Raw genomic sequence first — 21818 nt, forward strand, 5'->3', positions numbered from 1 at the left:
GTTGTGTGAGGACTTTCGGGACTTATGTGAAATGCAGACATTTATGACTATACATAATATAGCCTCAGCTAAAATACATCTGAGGAACTGGGAGGTTGTTAGACTACATTCTACACAAAGGCAGGATCAAGTCCCACCTTGAGTTCTTCACCATATCAGTGGAAATGTCACAGTCAGTCACCCATCCTCCCACTTCTCAGTCAGTCTCCCATCCTTCCACCTCTCAGTACTTTTCCATGGACTCCGCCTCTGCTTCATCTGCCAGCCAAGCCACACCCTCTCACAATCCAACACAGCTGCTCCTCATCACCTGCAATCAAGCCCAGTATATATTCACCAGCTCCACTCTCAGTCAGTTGCCAGATTGTTCTATGCCTTCATGCAAGACTTTCCAGCAGTTATCTCCGGACTGATTCTTCGTTGCCGACCCTGCCTGTTCCTGACTAACCTGCCTCGTCCGAAACCTGGTAATCACCTCTGCCTTCCGTCCCTGACCAAGTCTTCTGCCTGTTGCTGTCTGACCAAGTCGTCGGCCTGTTGCTGTCTGTATTGCCTGCCACCTGATCTGCTAAGAGCTGAGAATAAAGACTGTTACCAACTGTCCATGCTTGTTGTGCTGCATTTGGGTTCAAAACCATACCCGTTACAGTACAATCTGGCCACAAAATGGACCCAGCGCACACAGCGTCACGCCTGGAGAGTGTGGAAAACATTCTTCAGCAGCATGAGGCTCTGCTCAACTCCACTGCAGCAGGAATACATCAAGCTGTCGCCACCCAGAAGCAAGCAGCTGCTAGCCAGGAGCAGGCGCTAGCTTTGTTAGCCTCACAAGTACAGCAACTCACCGCTATCCTCTCACAGATGACAACTCCAGCCCCCACTGCAGCGTCCTCCTCTGCTACACCTCCGCCAGCATCCCCTGGCCCGTTCTCTGAGCCACGGGTGGGGACCCCGGAACGCTATGCGGGGGATCCTGAGAACTGTAATCCTTTCCTCACAAACTGTTCGATCCTGTTTGCCCTGCAGCCGCACACCTTTGCTTCTGAGGAGGCCAGGGTGGCTTTCACCATCAACCACCTCACTGGGAGGGCTCGTCTGTGGGGAACCGCCGAGTGGGAGCGTCGGACTCCAGCCTGCATCTCCTTCCAAGCCTTCGCCGCCGAGCTACGCAAGGTATTTGGGAAGGTCTCCCGGGGTCCGGATTCCACTGGGGGTCTGCTGAGTCTACACCAGGGGGGTCAGACCGTGGCCGATTACTCCATAGACTTTCGCACTCAGGCCCGTCTGAGCAGTTGGAATAGTGAAGCCCAGTGTGATGCTTACCTTCTGGGTCTGGAGAGTTACATCAAGGATGAGCTGGTCTCCTATGATCTCCCCACTTCACTGGATGGGCTCATCGAACTGAGACACGGCTGGATCGACGTATCCAGGTCCGACGTGGGGAGAGACAACGAGGACGAGTCCACCAATGCTTTCCAGACCAGCCTTGTTCTTTTCGAAAGAGGCCAACTCCCATAACTGTGCCACAGAGCGGGGAGCCTGAAGCCATGCAGGTCGGCAGAACCAGCCTCTCATTGGAGGAACGCCAGCGCCGCCGCCAGGGGAACCTCTGCCTGTACTGTGGCCAAGGCGGTCACTTCATCTCCTGTTGTCCAGTAAAAGCCCGGACCACCAGTAGCGGGGAAAATACTGGTGAGTCCAACCTCTGAACTATTCCCCAAAAGGCGTCCTCTCTGCCATGCCCGCTTACTGCTGGCAGGGGGCACACACACCCTGTCTTTATTCATTGACTCTGGGTCAGACGTCTCCCTCATTGATGACGATCTGGCTCAAGAGCTCAACATCGACAGGGTTCCACTGCCCCAGCCAGCCCCTGCCAGTGCCCTGGACGGTCATGTTCTGGGGACCGTCACCCACCAGACTAGACCCGTGCGGATGCTCCTGTCCGGGAACCATTATGAGACTATCAGTTTCCACATCCTGAAGTCACCTCACATCCCTCTCATTCTGGGGTACCCCTGGCTCCGTCGCCATAACCCCCACATCAACTGGACGACGGGGTCCATCCTAGGGTGGAGTCCCGGGTGCCATCAAGTCTGCCTGAAACAAGCCTCTGCCCTGCAGCCCCGGTCCAGTACCTTCCCATCTCCTGACCTCTCCAGGGTTCCGCCAGAGTACCATGACTTCCGAGAGGTTTTCAGTAAGGCCAAGGCCACCTCTCTGCCCCCTCATCGTCCCTATGACTGCGCCATTGACCTACAGCCTGGTACCAGTCCACCTCGAGGTCGTCTGTACTCCCTGTCTGCACCTGAAAGAAAGGCCATGGAGGCTTACATTAATGACTCCCTGGCAGCAGGCATCATTCGCCCGTCCTCGTCCCCTGCTGGTGCAGGGTTTTTCTTCATCGAGAAAAAGGACAAGACCTTGAGGCCCTGCATCGACTATCGGGGCCTGAACGACATCACGGTGAAGAACCGATACCCTCTCCCTCTCATGGCATCAGCCTTCGAGCTCCTGGAGGGGGCCTCCATCTTCACCAAACCAGACCTCCGCAATGCCTACTACCTGGTCCGCATCCGTGAGGGGGACGAGAGGAAGACGGCCTTCAACACTCCTACCGGGCATTATGAATATCTGGTCATGCCCTTTGGCCTAACCAACGCCCCTGCCGTCTTCCAGGCCCTAGTAAATGATGTGCTCCGTGACATGCTCAACAAACATGTCTTTGTCTACCTGGATGACATTCTCATCTTCTCCAGAACCAAGGAGGATCACGTCCACCATGTCCAGGCAGTCCTCCAACGACTTCTGCAGAACTCCCTCTTCGTAAAGGCTGAGAAGTGCGAGTTCCATGCCTCCTCGGTCACCTTCTTGGGGTCCGTCATCAGCCAGGGGAGCATCCAGATGGATCCCAGCAAGGTCTCTGCTGTCGCCGCCTGGCCCATCCCTGAGTCCAGGAAGCAGTTACAGAGGTTCCTGGGCTTTGCTAATTTCTACCGCCGCTTCATCCGTGGGTACAGCACGATGGCCGCCCCGCTAACTGCCCTTACCTCCTCCAAGATCCCCTTCAGTTGGTCTCCTCCTGCCGCCGCAGCCTTCAAAGCCCTCAAAGCCCGCTTCACCTCTGCCCCCATCCTTTGCATGCCAGACCCTGACAGACAATTTGTGGTGGAGGTGGATGCCTCTGACATTGGGGTAGGGGGGGTCCTCTCACAGCGGACAGCCTATGACCAGAAGCTCCATCCCTGCGCCTTCTTCTCTCGGCGACTCTCTCCAGCCGAAATGAATTATGATATTGGCAACCGCGAGCTACTAGCGGTTAAGCTGGCGCTGGAGGAATGGCGCCACTGGTTGGAGGGGGCCAAGCAGCCATTCCTGGTCTGGACCGACCACAAGAACCTGGAGTACATTCGGTCGGCCAGGAGGCTAAATTCCAGACAGGCTAGGTGGTCCTTGTTCTTCACACGGTTCAACTTTACTCTCTCATATCGCCCAGGATCCCGCAATGTTAAGCCTGATGCCCTGTCTCGCCAATTCCTCAAGGAAGAAGAGGAATCAGCTTCTAGTGGTAACACCATCCTTCCGTCCAATCGCCTGGTTGCTGCCCTCACCTGGGGGGTCGAGGAGAGAGTCAAGACAGCCTTGGAGAACCAACCGGGGCCCAGCACCTGCCCTCCCGACCGGCTCTTCGTCCCGACTGCTCTGCGTTCCGAGGTTCTGCAGTGGGCCCACAGCACTCACCTAACCTGCCACCCGGGGATCCGTCGGACCAAGGAGGTACTGCAGCGGAGGTTCTGGTGGGCCTCTCTGGACCAGGACACACAGGAATTTGTCAAGGCTTGCCCAGTCTGCAGCCAACACAAACCCTCCCATCAGGCCCCTGCTGGACTCCTGCAACCTCTTCCTGTGCCCCATCGCCCCTGGTCGCACATCTCTCTAGACTTTGTCACAGGTCTACCACCTTCTCAGGGCCATACCACCATCCTGACTGTGGTGGACCGGTTCAGCAAGATGGCTCACTTCATTCCCCTGCCCAAGCTCCCCTCGGCCAAGGAAACGGCTGAACTGGTTCTCCAGCATGTCTTTCGCCTCCACGGCCTTCCTGTCGACGTGGTGTCTGATCGAGGACCCCAGTTCTCATCTGTGTTCTGGAGAGAATTCTGCACCCTCATTGGGGCCTCGGCTAGCCTGTCCTCCGGATTCCACCCTCAGTCAAATGGGCAAACAGAGAGGAAGAACCAGGAGATGGAGGTGGCACTCCGCTGCATGGTCTCCAGTCGCCCCTCGTCCTGGTCACAGCAGCTGCTATGGGTGGAGTATGCCCACAACACCCTGACCAGTTCCTCTACCGGCCTTTCACCCTTCCAGTGTGCTTATGGGTACCAGCCTCCACTGTTTCCCGCCCTGGAGAAGGACACGTCCTGCCCCTCCGTCCAGAGCTTCATTCGCCAGTGTCGCCGCACCTGGGCCAGAGCCAGAACCACCCTCCTGCTGTCTGTGGGTCGCTACACGAGGACCGCCAATCGTCGACGCACCAAGGCTCCCACCTACCAGGTCGGCCAAAAGGTTTGGTTATCAACCCGGGATCTTCCAGTACGGGTCGACTCTAAAAAAACTGGCGCCCAAGTTTATTGGTCCCTTCAAGATCCAAAAGATCATCAACCCAGCTGCGGTTCGGCTCCAGCTCCCGCGCTCCATGAGGGTCCATCCCACATTCCACATCTCCAGGGTCAAGCCTGTTCAAGAGAGTCCACTGGTTCCCGCTACTCCTCCTCCTCCGCCTCCTCGCTTGGTTGATGGAGGTCCTGTCTACACTGTGCGACGTCTGATCCGTTCCTGACGACGTGGGAGGGGCATCCAGTATCTGGTCGACTGGGAGGGGTATGGGCCAGAAGAGAGGTTATGGGTTCCTGCTCGTCACATCCTGGGACCCAATCTCATTGCTGACTTTCATCGGCAACACCCAGACCAGCCCGCTAAGGCGGCTGTCTCGTCCAGGGTGCCTCGTCACAGTGCTCCCACTGGATCCACGCCCTCTGCTCCAGACATGGAAGACTCCCTCTCCTCTTCAGGGGATTCCTCATCCGACGATGAGGGGTTCCCCCCCCAGGCCTCCCCCACCCGCCCTGCTGAGGGTATGGACTGGTCCGGCTCTGAGGAATTCTAAGTGCACCTTCAGGCCCTCCCTTCCTCCCTGCATACAGGCTTTTGGGACATCAGGAGCCGTCCCTTGATGGGGGGGCTCTGTCACAGTCAGTCACCCATCCTCCCACTTCTCAGTCAGTCTCCCATCCTTCCACCTCTCAGTACTTTTCCATGGCTTCATCTGCCAGCCAAGCCACACCCTCTCACAATCCAACACAGCTGCTCCTCATCACCTGCAATCAAGCCCAGTATATATTCACCAGCTCCACTCTCAGTCAATGCCAGATTGTTCTACGCCTTCATGCAAGACTTTCCAGCAGTTATCTCCGGACTGATTCTTCGTTGCCGACCCTGCCTGTTCCTGACTAACCTGCCTCGTCCGAAACCTGGTAATCACCTCTGCCTTCCGTCCCTAACCAAGTCTTCTGCCTGTTGCTGTCTGACCAAGTCTTCTGCTCGTTGCTATCTGACCAAGTCTTCTGCCTGTTGCTGTCTGACCAAGTCGTCGGCCTGTTGCTGTCTGTATTGCCTGCCACCTGATCTGCTAAGAGCTGAGAATAAAGACTGTTACCAACTGTCCATGCTTGTTGTGCTGCATTTGGGTTCAAAACCATACCCGTTACAGGAAATAGATCACGTTACCACAAACCACTTGCTGAAAGCTGCCCTTCTTGTTCTTAAGTCATCCTACTGCCTATTGGAGTCCATCAATGTGGAAGTTTCATAATTTCGTAATTCAATGTTTTGATTCTGAAACCAAATTGTTTATCCAGTATAACTTAATATGTTATTCTGAACATCCATCCAAAATACACTCGTATACATAGAGATAAAGTAGATGACATCGATGAGCAGTTTACAGAATGTACAACAATATCCTATTGATTCTAAATCCTCTGATGTCCTTTTTGCTGCCTATAGTCGATGCTCAATAAATGGATGTCATATTTCCTGCTAGTTAATGAACCAACCTGCCATAGTTCCAAGTTGGTACTGGAGCCAGTCTCAACCGGATGTCAGGAGACCCGACAGTGTCGTGGTGAAACAGTTTGACGTTTCAATGTGAAAGTGCCGACCGGAAGTTTTGCACATGGCTCAGCTTGACGCAGTCGGTTTGACTTTGGTCTCACCTCGTTGTTTTCGTCATGGCAGAACATTCTGCAATGTTCTCTCAAGAGAACAAGTGATAGTGGAAGGCAGCATTGAGAGACGCCACCAAGAGCTGACTTCCATTGAAAAGAAGTGCAGTCTATTGTGTGGATGAGCTGTCTGTCCCCCTGGCCGAGCCAAATACCTGCTCTGTCAAGTGTTCAGGTGTTAGACTGAGCCCTGTCAGTGTTTGTCTCTGTCACCTGCCTCAGTGTTTGTCTCTGTCACCGGCCTCAGTGTTTGTCTCTGTCACCAGCCTCAGTGTTTGTCTCTGTCACCAGCCTCAGTGTTTGTTTCTGTCACCGGCCTCAGTGTTTGTCTCTGTCACCAGCCTCAGTGTTTGTCTCTGTCACCGGCCTCAGTGTTTGTCTCTGTCACCAGCCTCAGTTTTAGTCTCTGTCACCAGCCTCAGTTTTTGTCTCTGTCACCGGCCTCAGTTTTTGTTTCTGACATCAGCCTCAGTGTTTGTCTCTGTCACCGGCCTCAGTGTTTGTTTCTGTCACTGATCTCAGTGTTTGTCTCTGTCACTGCTGATTGTGGCAGTATGCAGTGATTTGGTCCTAGTGACTTTCAGCTGGGTTTCCATCCCAGCCAATCGCTGCATGAGAATGCTGTATAAATACGGGCAGAGAGCACCCGTCTGCCTCTTGCTTGCCAGAAGGTGGGTTACGTCATGTCCTGGCGTCTTCCACTTTCGTGGTGGCAGGTAGGCTGTCGGTAACAGGTGTCTTCTCTCTCTTGTTGTCCATCCAGTGCTCATTGTAGTCATTTTGTGTCATAGAAGCTCGCTTGAGTGTTGCTGCTCACCGCTCCTTACGCCTCTCGCTGTTCGCTGCTGGTAGGTGCGCTATTTTCATGTGTCCTCTGTTGTGGCGTTGCACGTGTAGCAACCTGTGTGTTTGTTTACAGGTGGCGCTCGTGTAGCGTCGCTCCCTCCGCTCCACTCTGTGTTGTCCGAGACTGCCTGACCGGGATGTAGTGCAGTGGCTTTAGCTTCCTCCTCCGGCCATTGTAAGTTACTCATGTATATATTTGCTTTGTATTGCAGGGTAAAGAAAGCCTAGCAGCGGCGTAGCATGGCGAAGCTGTGGCTCAGTAACTCCGTTTCGTCCTTCCATTGGGTCAAGCCATGTTTTAACTGTGTATGCGTGTGTGTGTGTGTGTGAGCAGCGCGGTGATTTACTTATTTTGTTCCTTTGTTATTTGTGTTTGTTTGTTTATTAGTACTGTTACCGCCTGGCTCAAGGCCGGCAACAAAAAGGGAGACCACACATAGATATAACAAGACAAAAATTAGTTTATTTAACTTAAAACAAAGCAGGCAAAGTAACTACTGGATGGGGTGTGTAAGTAAGAAGGTCATCAGTCATGTTAGGAGTGTGTGGATGGGTGAGAACATGGTGTAGTGTGTGTTGAAAGGTGCCACAAACCAAACACAGGACATGTGGCTGCAGCAGGCCCAGGTGAGAGAGTACAGACTGGGGAAGCAACCCCTTTATGCCTTTTGCTCCTCCCACCTCTCAGGTGCAATCAGTTTCTCTGACGACCCACCCAGTCTCCTTCAAGGAGCAACATGAACAGGAAGTCACTGGGTGGGTCATTACAGTACAGTCCTTGTTTTGTTTGTAATAAGTGGGATTCATCTGTTAATTTGTGTTTATTTAGGTTATTTGATTCTGCATTTCATTTGATTCTGTAGATTTTGGTTAATTATTTGATCTGCTAGAGTTTACTTATGTTTTTTGTTTGAATAATTTTTTTGATTTCTTTTCTTTGTTATTAAATAGTCTTGTTTTCATTATCCCCCTTTCTAACCCGTTGCTCTACGGAGTCTACGGTGGTGGATTGGTGTCCCGGTGGTGGTGTCCCTCCTGTGTTGTGTTTTGCACGTCGTCTTGTTTTTGTGTCATTTTTTGTTGCTTCACACGTGGTGTTCCTGGGATTCCCTCTGTTTTGCACCGTCTGGCACCGTGAGGCTCAGCCCTGATTGGCTTCCCTGGATTGTCCTAGAGCAACCTTTTTAAAATAAGTTATTTTGTAATTAATAAATCTTGTATTCTTGAACTACTGTCTCTGCCTCGGTTGCAAATAGACCGTGCCCTTTCTGTCTTTTATTTGGGGTATTGTTATATTTAGAATATTTCCCTGGGTGAAACTCCCAGGGTGGCGTTGTCTGGCCAACTAAATTTAAAAACTTTACACTGCCCTAATTCACACATTACGCCCTTGTGTTGCCACAATCACAAACTAGTTTGTTACCTCTACACTGGATACTGTAACTCGTTATTATCAGGATGCTCCATGAAGACTGTAAAAAGTCTCCAGTTGGTCCAAAATGCTGCAGCACGAGTGCTGACAGGAACTAGAAGGAGAGATCATATCACTCCTGTCTTAGCTTCTCTACATTGGCTCCCTGTAAAATTCAGAATAGAATTCAAGATCCTGCTCCTCACATATAAAGCCCTTAACAGTCAAGCCCCTTCATATATCAAAGAGCTGATAACACCATATTATCCAAGTAGATCACTTCGTTCACAAAACACAGGCTCTCTAGTGGTTCCAAGAGTCTGTAAGAGTAGAACAGGAGGTAGAGCATTCAGCTACCAGGCTCCTCTCCTGTGGAACCAGCTCCCACTCTGGGTTCAGGAGGCAGACACCATCTCTGCATTTAAAGTTAAACTTAAAACGTTCCTCTTTGATAAAGTCTATAGTTAGTTCTGGATCATGTGAGTCCTGAACCATCACTTAGTTATGCTGCTATAGGTCTAGACTGCTGGGGGAACTCCCATCATGCACTGAGCACTCCTCCACTTCTCTCTGTCTCTCTGCCCCCCCACACTCATTTATTTATTTATTTATTTTAATACATGTCAATAACTGTTTCTTTTTTCTCCTATAGTCTCTCTCTCTCTCTCTCATTACAGATATCTCTGACAACAACTCTTATTATTATTATGATTAACAACAATACTTCAGTAATTAATTATTATATGAATTGTAACTGTCATCAATAATAATCAATAACTTCTTTACACTGTTATTGTTCACATTTTAACTCGTCAGATCTGATACCTGATGGTGCACAAGTGTTCCCGGTCTCTCTCGCCTCTCTCTCCCTCTCCTCACACATTGAGTCTGGTTCTAGAGGTTTCTCTCTGTTAATGAGGGAGTTTTTCCTCCACAAAGTGCTGCTCATTGTGGGAACTGTTGGGTTTCTCTATATTAATACAATTTTAAGGTCCTGACCTTCTATGTAAAGTGCCTTGAGATAATGTTTATTATGATTTGGCGCTATACAAATAAAATTGAATTGAAATTGGAAAGGCCGCTATAATAACCTACAATTTCCAACCGGGTCATGGACACAATTCAGCAAAAGTATATGTGCACTCAGATGTGCCTGCCCCTTCTGGGGTTCGTGCACACTTTAGCTTTGGTGCGGTACCTCATTGGCATTGTAATGAGGTGCCTAACCTGCTTCCGTATGTGCGGCAGGCACATGGTAATTTCTGTATGAATTTCTACCATCTCCATGTTGCAGCGAGCCTCTGATGTGGTGGTGAGTACTACAGGAGCTCCACAAGGGACTGTACTGTCGCCCTTGCTCTTCACACTGTCCATCTCCGACCTTCTGTACAACTCTGAGTCATGCCACATACAGAAGTTCTCTGATGACTCTGCAGTGGTTGGGTGTATAAGTGATGGGAGGAAGGGTGAGTACAGAGCGCTGGTGGATGGTTTTGTTCTTTCCTATTAAGTAGAAATGGTAAAGATTGTATGTAACAATTATGTTCAACTTATTGTCAGAAAAAAAACCTAATGCTATAATTAACCATTTGTCTGACTTCTGGGTGATATTAAACTCTGGGTTCTTTTTTTAGAATTTCTAAGTGTAGGGACGTTGGCCATTTACGGGAAATATAGAGTGGGTTTCGGGAAACAGCCACTTTTTTTTTCTATGAGCAGAAATAAGAGATCTGACATATGAATTGGTTACTACATTAGAATGTATTTGAAAAAGTAGTTGTGCACTAACTTTTCATCTAAAAAAGCAAAGACTGTCTAAAATGTTTTGTGAGTTTTTTAAATGGTTCCATTTTCATCAACCTTTTATTGCAAAACCTCAAAATGTGTATTAAAATGTTGATGGAGACATAGCTAGTGTGTGTTTTGTGTAAGTGTTTTAGATTATACACAAACCTTCTGAAAGCTCTAAGCACTTTGACTCATTCACAGATTGGTTGACACATTCTCTGTTCCTTCTCTCTCTACACACACACACACACACACACACAGACACACACACACACACACAGCTAATGAAGGCCTTACACATCCCTCCATGCCCGCGCCTCACTGTATTTACGTAACCAGTGGTGGCTTCACGACTCACAGAAAAGATTGAGGAGTACCAAGTCAACTCGCTGTTGTATATCATGGGGGTGAAAAGTGACGTGTTGAACACGCTGTCTTTGTCTGACGATTAGAGGAAGAAGTATGAAGAGGTGTGTCAAGCCTTGGGTTAGCATTTCATCGGCCAATACAATGTAATGTATGAGAGAGCCAGGTTTAATAACAGATATCAACAGCCAGGTGAATCAGCAGAATACTTTATCACTGAGGTTTACAAGCTCGCAGTACATTGTCAATATGGCATCCTGCTGGAAGAAATGCTCAGAGATCGGATCGTAGTAGGAATCAGAAACGCAAACCAAAAATTACAGTTGATCCAAATCTCACCTGGGCAAAAACAATAACACCAGTCAGACAAAATAAGGAAGTCAAGAAACAGTAACCAGTGGTTAGATGAGAAAATGCTTAAACCAAAGAAGCAAATGTGGATGCATTAGCTGAACGAAAAACAGGAAGTAGTGAAGGATTTGGTTTGGTCTTGTCGTGGCAATTCTGCAATCCCACTCTGACAACGAGGAACGAGACAAAACTCTCTTCCAGTATTGTCACACTTTAATGCTCAGAGCATGGTACACAAGACAAAGGTTAGTTTGTAATATGCACACCGATGGGAAGCTATTCTTTCTCTTTATACATTTGGCTCGTTCCTCCCCCTCTGGTTGAGGATGTTTCTGAGCAAAATATTTTCAGTTTAATCTGAATGCTTTACTCTTTATTATGGATGTGTGTGGATTTCACCAGAGGTTGAAAGTACTGAAGTAGAAATACTTTGTTACTGTACTTAATCAGATTTATCAGGTATCTGTACTTTACTTGAGTATTTATTTTCCTGAAGACTTTTTACTTTTACTCGCTACATTTGTACACAAATATCTTCACTTTTTACTTTCTCAAAGCTGGATCTTTACTTGTTTTTTCACTTTTACGCACGGAGCAACTCTTGCTCACTCTCTTGCCCCCTGCCTCGGGAGTTGGCAGGCACCGGCGCATGTTCACCTACCGAAACCTTGTTATGACTTTTACCTTCTCTAGATTCTTCTAGTCAAGTTTGATTGTGTTGCTCCGGTGGGGCCGATCCAAGGACCTCACTAAACCATCCAATAGGTAGTAGCGACGGGCGGTGTGTACAAAGGGCAGGGACTTGATCAAGGCCAGCACATTCTCATTTATTCCCTGTAAAACAGTATCCAGGTGCTCATGCAGGACCTCGGGTCACTTCAGTCTTTATTATTCTGTCTGGAATTTGGAAGCAATACTAGACTGTGTCCAGTTTTTCTCTGTACCAGCTCTGTGCAGGTTGTTAACAAAAGAGGAAAACTATCCTATTTTGTTTGCAACAACTGTTTTCATTTGCCGAGTTATCAAAAGAGGCATCGTGTATCATTGAAGATAAAAATTCATTTTACTTTTGCACTTCAGTACATTTTAGAGCCCGTACTTTCTTACTTTCACGTGAGTAAAGGAGTTGAATCAGTACTTCTACTTTTACCAGAGTCTTTTTTACACAAGTATCTGTACTTTTACTTAAGTTCAGTCAGACAACACACGTTCAAATGTTTATTGCAGCATTAGAACATAGTTTATGTTTGGAGTCTAGGCTCCCACTCAATCACGCCCCCCGATATGATTACACAGATATGATGGGAGTGACCAGCAAATACTTGTAACCCCCCGGAGGCTACAGGTGGATGCTGGGGTGGTGGAGGGCCTGAAGCAAGTGGTAGCGATACTGCAGCAGCAGTGCAAGCAAAGGGGTTGGTCACATGATGTGTGTCACATGATCGGAGCAGCACAGCTGGAGTTGGCTGCCTGAACCATCTCACAGGGTTCGCTCCATTAAAGAATGATATCTTTAGTGACATTTTTAAATTATGAAACAATTGGTCATCAAAATAAATGTTGTCTGCAAGCCGCTAATTATTCTAACAATTAAACATTTCTTTAATAACTTTCTGCAACTGTAGGTCAGTCAGAGCAACTAATAGGTGTGTACCAGTGCAATGTTATGTTCTGCAGGTTACAAAAAGATGTAAGCTAGGGTTGTAAACCTAAATAATTAACTGACTAACTTTCTGTGTGTTATAGAAAGTTTTCAAAACTCACTTGGAGATGTACTTGCAGTATCTTGGACTTTGCTCTGAAATCCATAAGAGCATCAAATGCATGCATCGTCTGCATTTCATGCTTTTTCATTTTGATGAAGATTATATTATTATATAGGTTCTTATTTTGTACTGTAACATGTTTTCATCATGTACCAACATTTATTTGAGACAAATCTGTCCTCACATGCAGGTGGGAATCAGCCAGTAAAGCTGTTTATCAGGAACCCTTCAAGATGTCTACAGGATCCCAGCAAACAGCTTGACCTGGGGATTCCACAATATTTAAATATATTGTTTTCCAATCTCATCTTAGTGGATCTTGTAAAGGAAAAATAAATGTAGTTAGAATGACCAATAAAAATCCCCACAGACATTATTGACAAAGACCCTTGAGGGTGAATATACAGTGCAAATGACAAACAGGTGGAGGCTGGAGAAGCAGGCTTTTGTTATTATGTACTTTTTCACCATTTTCTATTGTCTTGTTCTAATAGAGGGTGAAGACAAGGAGTCCGATCAGCAGATGGATCATACCCAGACTGATACAACAGGCACCACTTGCAGCAGTTGTAGTTGTTGCAGCAGTTGTAGTTGTTGCAGCAGTTGTTGTCATGACAACAGTTGGACTATTACATAAATTGCTGTCACAACAGGTTATGTTAACACTTTGCAGGGAGAGTAAGCTTCCCAGTTCGGAAGCTTCTGCACACGTGTTTGCAGACGCACAGCCAAGAAGTGGAATATTGTTCGACCCGCTTGTCACTGGAGAAGAAGAGACACTGTGTTACTACAAAATGTTATTTTTATTTATAATATCACTTCTTGTGAGCATAGACTTTATATAAAGATGAACGGCATGATAGCTCGCAAAAGTGAAGCTAACTCTTTCTGATAAGTTTGGTTTTGATTAGTTATTTGATGCTGTACAAATGGGATGAAACATCATGATTGACAGGTCAGGCTGAGTTGTGATTGGTCGAGCACATGTATCGGTGTGACCTTGATTCTGCGGCTTCAAACTGTGGTCACAACTGTGCCAGACACCATCTCAGCATTTAAACTTAAACTTAAACGTCTAAAGCTTATAGTTAGCTCTGGATCAGGTGAGTCCTGAACCATCACTTAGTTGTGCTGCTATAGGTCTAGACTGCTGGGGGAACTCCCATCATCCACTGAGCACTTCTCCACTTCTCTCTGTCTCTCTGCCCCCCCACACTCATTTATTTATTTTAATACATGTCAATAACTATGTTTCTTTTTTCTCCCATAGTCTCTCTCTCTCTCTCTCTCTCTCTCTCATTACAGATATCTCTGACTCCAGAACTCCAGGATAACAACTATTATTATAATTATTATTATGATTAACAACAAGACTTCAGTAATTAATTATTATATGAATTGTAACTGTCATCAATAATAATCAATAACTTCTTTACACTGTTATTGTTCACATTTTAACTTGTCAGATCTGATACCTGATGGTGCACAAGTGTTCCCGGTCTCTCTCGCCTCTCTCTCCCTCTCCTCACACATTGAGTCTGGTTCTAGAGGTTTCTCTCTGTTAATGAGGGAGTTTTTCCTCCACAAAGTGCTGCTCATTGTGGGAACTGTTGGGTTTCTCTACATTAATATGATTTTAAGCTCTTGACCTTCTATGTAAAGTGCCTCGAGATAATGTATATTAGGATTTGGCCCTAAACCAATAAAACTACAAACTCCTCCTTCTCACCTATAAATCCCTCCAGGCCCACGCCCCACCGTATCTAACTGACCTCCTCCGACCCTACACTCCGCTCAGAAGGCTGCGGTCCTCAAACTCAGGTTTGCTCTCCATCCCCAACACCAAACTGCAAACCTTTGGAGACAGAGCCTTCTGTGTCACAGCCCCCGCCCTCTGGAACTCTCTCCCTAATGAAATCTGCTATGCAGCATCTCTGGATAGCATCAAGAAACTCCTCAAACACCACCTGTTCACTAAGGCCTTTAGCCTCAGTTAACGCTCCACCCTGCCATTAGTGCTGTTTCTTTCTGTCCTGTTTTGTACAAATTCTTTTCTTTTCTCTTCTAGTCTCTTTTTGTCCTCACTGACACATGTAAAGTGTCCTTGGGTCTCTTGAAAGGTGCTGCATAAATACAAGCTGTTATTGTCATGATTAATATCTGAAATGTTATGGATTAGTAAAGACTAACATACAGGTGTGATTAAAAATGCCCACAAGTTAAGTACATAATTTAATATTTTATATATATTTAGATATATATAGATATTTATACAAAGATCATATTCAAACATAGTATATAATATATGTTTATAACACTCACCACTGGCTTGAAAACAGTGATCCTCTGTTCCCCTACATTGTACCAAACCGGTACATTGAGATACGAGGTAACAAGTGGCACACTGAAGGCCGTTAACTGACCCAACAACAGGAACTGAAACAAACAAGAATAACATCATTTATTTTCAGGAAATGGAAACAGAACATGTCAGAAGAGGGATGTGGTTAGTCTTTGCTTTTTTTAATTAAATTACTCATTGACTAGTGCTTACAAGCTTGACTGTCTGAGTTACAGTGAAGTAAGTGGAATCACAACTACTTTTACATTTCAGAATGAGTTATGTAGATTTCAGAAGACATCTGTTTTCTAAGAGTCAAATTATGTGCAGTGTTTCAATTATCATCTGTTTTAACTGTGAACTGTTGTTTGTAATTGTTGTAATGTTTTACTCTGTTACATGTATTCCACTAGTCTTGATCACTGTATATGTTTATAGGAATAAAGATTATAACAGCATTAAAAAATGATTGTACAACATGTCACAAAGAAGATGCCACTAGTTTTTCCTTATCTTATCTATCTTAGATAAAAATAATAGATAATACTAATTTATAAGATAGTCATGTACATGTACTTACAAGGCTGAGTGGCTGAGTTGCAGTTATCTGTGTTGCAGCACAATGCAGATGCAAGTGCACTCCAACCACCGAAGTTAACTGAAAATGTCTCAAAGCCTGTGGCTGGACACAGGGAGGAGGGTGCACACTGCTTGATGACAAGCTGTTCTGAAGCCCAAGATGAACTGGCTAGAGAGTCAAAGTGCAGTTTGTTAATATTGTTTAACTGTACAGTACATTTATGTTACTGGAAAGGAATGTAGAAATGTCTACCTTGAATGGAGGCTGTTATACACATGTCCGCTGAGGGACATGTAACTTGGACCTGGTCTGTACATGGCCGATTTATGCAAGTTTGACACACAAGTGCTCCACCTGATGTGTGGAGAAAAATAATCAGTTATAACCTATTGATTGTTATGGTTTATCAAAGCTCAAAAATATAAGAGGTGGAATGAAAAATAACTGATAAAAATGGGGTCGATGAAGATGCATGTGAACTTGAATGGAGTTTTTTAAATGTATGTAAAATTGAATTCTAAAGTGATGTTTAGTTTGGTTTAGTTTAGTCTGGTTCTTGAAGTACTATACTTTAACTTTTTACAGTATAATTTCTCCCCCTTAAGATCCATAAATAAGTTCTTTTAATTACATCAAACTGGCTATCATTTAGTGTAAAAGTAAAATCCCTGCCTGAAAATTGCTGATGGTGAAATGTCTTTAATTAGATTCAAATGAGGCTCTGTAGCTGCTGAAACAGTATTGAAGAAATGAAAAGTAGAGTTACCTGTGCTGCAGAGCGCCCAGAGGAGAGTCAGAGAAAGAAGCAGCTTCATCTTGATCAACAGGTAAGTACCACAGGTAAGTACCACAAGTTCCTTATACTACCCTTATCAGCACAATCACACTTTATATACTTTGCATGTGTTGAATATATTTACGAGTGACGCATGTCTACAAACCTCAGGGATTGGGTGTGTTCATTTTTTCATATTTTTATCGAAAATATGGCACAAGGGATTCATATAAAAGAAACAGGGAGAGTCATCGTTAAGGCCTCTAGGAACAATGATGGTACATTTAGAGGTACAGCGAGTCTCAATGGGTCCAGTGAAAAATATGCCATACTTTCTATGTTTATTAGTTTTTTAACACATATCTTTGAATTATACAACAAATTAGTAACTGAGATCAGAAACAATAAAATAAATAAAAATAAAAATAAAATAATAATAATAGTAATAAAATAAAACAAAATAAAAAAGGAAGAAGAGGGGTGGGGTAGGGTGGGGCTCATCAATCAGGACTCAGAGAAGGAAAAAAGTTGAAGAATGTTAAGAAAGATTGGCATATATATATATTATCTTCTCTAGTTTAAGAAAAGACATGACCTCACTGAGCCACTGGGAGCTGGAGGGAGCTCTAGTGGACCTCCAGTGAGGCAGAAGATGGCGTCTTGCAAGTAAAGAGGTAAAGGTCAGAATGTCTAGTTGCATGGAGGTGTAGCGGCTATAATCTTCAGGAAGCCAGAATATAGCAATGTGGGGAGAAACCGCTATAGTTATCGAGTTATCAAATATTTTTGACATAGTGTCAAAGTATTTCTGCCAGAAGCAGGATAATAATGGGCAAGAATAAAACGTGGGTTAAATTGCAGGATGAAGAATGACATTTGTCGCAACTATCAATGACGTTGGGATATATTAATGACAGTCGAGCTTTCAAAAAATGAGTTCTAAATACCACTTTGAACTGTATGAGTGTCAAACGAGCGCAAATTAAGCCTGTGTGGATCTTGTCTAGTGCCTTATCCCACCAATTATCTTCCAGGCTCAACCCCAGCTCATTTTGGTTTTTGGAGGGGATTAGAGCACAGAACCTCATCCCATAATTGATTTGGAGGTGAGAAAGGTAAAGTTGGAAACAAAGAGTTAATACAGTATCTGATTTGAAAAAAGCGAAAGAGATGAGAGGTAGGGAGGTGAAATTCACACAACACGTCTGCAAAACTCCAAAAAATACCATCCCTATAAAGGTTTTTAAACAATTTCAGGTCTTTAGCATGCCATACAGAAAAGGAGGAATCTGTGAATGTGGGCTGGAATAAGTGATACTCTAGTAAGCGAGCAAAAGTTGAAGCTGAAGTAAATTGGAACTGTCTCCTGAATTGGTACCAGATCTTCATGGTGGAAATTACCACTTGAGGGCTGTTTGGAGGGGGAGGTAAGTAAAAGTTGACAGAGAGGACGAGACACAAGACTGTGCCTCTAGCTTACACCATGGTGAATCGCTTAAGTTAAATCAAAAAGATTTTTTTTGGAGGTGTACTGCCCAATAATACATTTGGAAATTGGGGAGAGATAATCCACCATTAAATTTGCATCTCTCCAGTAGTGTTTGCGGATTCTGGGTGCCTTTCCACACCATAAAAAAGAAGAAATTGTCTGATCAATAGTTTTAAAAAGGATTTTGGCAAAAATAGAGGGAAACAATTGAATAAAAACAGAAATTTGGACAAGATGTTCATTTTCACTGTATTAATCTTCCAATCAACCACGAAGGTTAACTTCTCCATCTTTGAAGGTCAGATTTGATTTTGGACATCAAAGGGGAGAAGTTGGCAGAAAAAAGAGACGTTAATGTTCTGGTCACATTGATCCCTGTGTTCTCATTTTTACAGTAGGATCATTCAGACTGTCAGTCCCTCGTTTGTCTCAAGAAAAATCACGTCAACACCTAAAACATTCTTTTTAATGTGTTCAGTGTAAACCTGTTTTGAATTATATAGCAAAGGATAAAGTAAAAATTTCCAAAATAGAAACAAGAATGGTTTCATGTTTGTAAGAGTCTATGAAGGATTCTAATTGTTATTAATCAGAATGTCATAAGTTGTCTGTCTCCTCCATACAACAGCTAGTGTGTGGCTCCAGTCTGATACACTGATACAACAGAAAGCAGAGATGAGGAGATGTTACATTTACTGATCATTACTCAAAAATGATTCACTGCAAGACACTAGGGGTTCAGAAATAGCCTACATCAGCATTCCAATTAGTTCAAACAAAAAGTATCTGTATACTGAGAGTGTTAAAGGGGAAGTTCTCCTCCTGGCAACTCAATGCACAGACATGGCTACAGCTACAGACAGTGACCTCAACAGCTAACAATTGTTTTGATGTTTTCTTTTGTCTCTAAACCGAAGAATAAATCTTTCTTCATTGACTTCTTTGTTATTATCATGCAAAGTTATTCTCAGGGTCAAAAGAATGTGGCAGAGCAAGTAGTGTTGGACATTGTTTTGACAGGAAGGAAACTGTCTGACATACTGACTCACACTGCTCTGACTTATAATTCATTGTCACACTTCGTGTTTGCCTATTTTTGTTCCATCTGAAATAAAAAATAATATTCAGAGCAGTAAAAACTGTATCATTCAAGTGCTTCAGAGGACAAATAAACATGAGGTCTTTTGACTTAAACTGAGCTGAATGAACAAAATGGTGAATAAAGTTTTTTCAAAGAAACAAAACAGACATACCAGAATGCATTACTTGAGAGTGACAAGTCTTTGGTAGATTGAAGAAAACAGATATGATGTAAACTTGCTGTCTTTCATGACTGCTTCTTTCCACAATGACTAAAACAGTGCACAATGGCATCAACAGTCGCATCTATACGGTGTTCTTGTGAAATGATCTTAAATCTTCTCACCATAGACAGATGGACGACACATCTCCACCTCCTCCCACTATCCAGAAGTGAAACTCAAATAAGAACACTGCCACCTCGCACCTCTGGAGCCGTAGTCTGCATAGTAGCAATCGTGGGATTGCTGATTGATATTTAAACAGCTTTGTATAGGAACAATTCTGTCCCAAGCTTTGATCCATATAAATGGTTAATCATTATATCAGTGATCATGACCGGTTTCCAGTGTAAAACCATAGACCGTATATAAAGATGGACGTAGTGTCCGTTACGTCACCGGTTGGTTTCTGAAGAGTGAAAATGAGGCTCGCAGTGGGCGTTTCACCCAGCGCCATCTTGCCGGGGCCTGACTCCTCCTAGTTCCTGGCTATCCCATAAATGGGCAAAGAGGAGGCGCACGAGTGGACGCTGGGTGGGCTGAGTGAAGACTGACAGCTGAGCCACGCCCACAGAGCTTATCATTACCTGTTTAGCTCAGGCTAAGGAGCTAGGCTAAATGCTACCCGCTACTGCTAACCGGCTAGCGCCGCGGTGTTGTTGCTCCGGGATGGTCGCGGTCGTAACATCGAACCGAACAGAGGTAAGTTACCCTGAAACTTTACAACAACAAAACCTATTGATTTATTTATTATCATAATTACATATACTTACAGGCCTCAAGTGGTTTTTGATGTTATTGTGGTAATTTACCATTTATTTAACACGTCTAATGAAGTTTGAAGCAAGTTGACTAGCTTTAGTAAAGAGTTGTGTTTTGTCATTTGATTGTAATTTTAATAAGTTAATATTAATAAGCTGCATGTGATACAGACTTGTATAACCACCACTACTATCACAACCTCTTTTTTTTAGCCTGTTATAGAATTCACAGTGAATTAGACTCAGTGCAGATGTGTAATTATATGAGAGTTTAGATGTGATTATAATCTCCACACACCACTGTTGTAAACAGTGCTCATATTTATTATATATTTATCTGTTTTAACACTGAGAGAAGTTGACGGACTTGATGTGGACCGTTATCAACAGCACTGTGGGAGATTATCACCTTGAATATTACAGATGTGGTAGTTTATGTATTTGTACAATGTTTATTTTTTTTAGTACATCAGTTTGGCTGAAATCTGTGGTGCTTCCACCTGCTGAACACAGAATAAACTGTAAGTACCAGTCTTGGCTACTTAACACAGCTGATATTACATGTGTCAAAAGTATTGTAATGATTGTATTGTACAGTATCTGTAAATAATTGTGTTTCTCCTCTGTTCCTTAATATCTACAGATGTGACAATGATTTCAGCATAAAACATCCTTTAACATGACTTTTTTCATTTCATGAAGCACTGCAACACCTGATGCCCTCAGAATCCACTGTGGCAGCAGCAACATGGTGGAGATCGGCAGCTTCAGGCTGGTCAACATGTTAATAATATTGAGTCAATTTCTATATCCATTATGGTTGGTAAAATTAACACTATCACAACAATGTTCATCTTTTACTTTCTGATTTGATAAACCTTAGATAAAAAGTGTTGTCTTTTCTTTTTTGCCATAAGAGACAGAACACGGTCAGCACAGCTGTGTCCCTCAGGTTCGTCCGTCCCTAATAAAATGACAGGAAACATAAAAGTATGGCATTATTGCAGAGATAAGTGTTACTTTCAAACAAAGTCTATTTCCTTATATTCTGTGGATATTCAACTATGTATCTGAATATGGATTGGGATTAAACAGTGTACTACAATGAATGTGCAGTATGGAGTTCTTTCACATTAAAAGTATTGCATATATAATGTAATGCATCATGTGCAATAATTTGCTTTAATTGTTAGTAAGTTATGAAAACAGGTCTATACCTGGTAGGTAAACTGTTCATTCATAAATAATGTCCAGCTCAACAAGTTTCACACTGCAGCAGCTGCACTAACGTTATTTGTGAGACAATAATCTAATAAAACATTAATACTGAAGTTACCCACAGTAACGTAGTCAAGCCAGATAGGTTGGCGAGCTGAACAACTTTACATAACGTTAGATATCTAACTTGGTGGAGCTCATTCACTAAACACACAGTCGCCTTCAGTTTAAAAGATGTATCACCATAAACTCTAACACTCCTCTCTCCGCTGTGTGGACGCTTCATGTCGGTTCAAAAACCCTGTCGCTCCCGTTAGCATCGCCATTACTGCTGGTATCTTGCCTGGAGGTTAGCGGAGCTAAGCTAACCAGCCAGGTACAGAGACAATGATACCTGCTCATCACTACTGACACGTAAATAAAATACAGTACATTACGCACCACAGACACTGCAGAACAGACGTCTTCAGCTTCTCCGTCAGGACAATCAGCCGAACAACAAATGATAATATTCATCCGACATGTGAGTGAAAACTCCTCC

General features: G+C 44.4%; 2 long non-coding RNA genes across 2 annotated transcripts; one reads left to right on the forward strand and one right to left on the reverse strand.

Moving 5' to 3' along the window:
- Positions 1–12251: 12251 nt before the first annotated feature.
- LOC138410788 (uncharacterized) lies at positions 12252–16620 on the reverse strand. Its single transcript, XR_011243380.1, has 5 exons — positions 16500–16620; positions 15986–16087; positions 15734–15901; positions 15135–15248; positions 12252–13574 (listed from the first exon to the last, which is right to left on the reverse strand). It is a non-coding gene; the product is annotated as an uncharacterized lncRNA (long non-coding RNA).
- A 3190-nt stretch (positions 16621–19810) lies between these two features.
- On the forward strand, positions 19811–21169 carry LOC138410857 (uncharacterized). Its single transcript, XR_011243480.1, has 3 exons — positions 19811–20000; positions 20525–20580; positions 20762–21169. It is a non-coding gene; the product is annotated as an uncharacterized lncRNA (long non-coding RNA).
- The last annotated feature ends 649 nt before the right edge of the window (positions 21170–21818 follow it).

Source organism: Paralichthys olivaceus, chromosome 7 (assembly GCF_024713975.1).
Source record: "Paralichthys olivaceus isolate ysfri-2021 chromosome 7, ASM2471397v2, whole genome shotgun sequence".
In the NCBI taxonomy this organism is placed as follows: Eukaryota; Metazoa; Chordata; class Actinopteri; order Pleuronectiformes; family Paralichthyidae; genus Paralichthys; species Paralichthys olivaceus.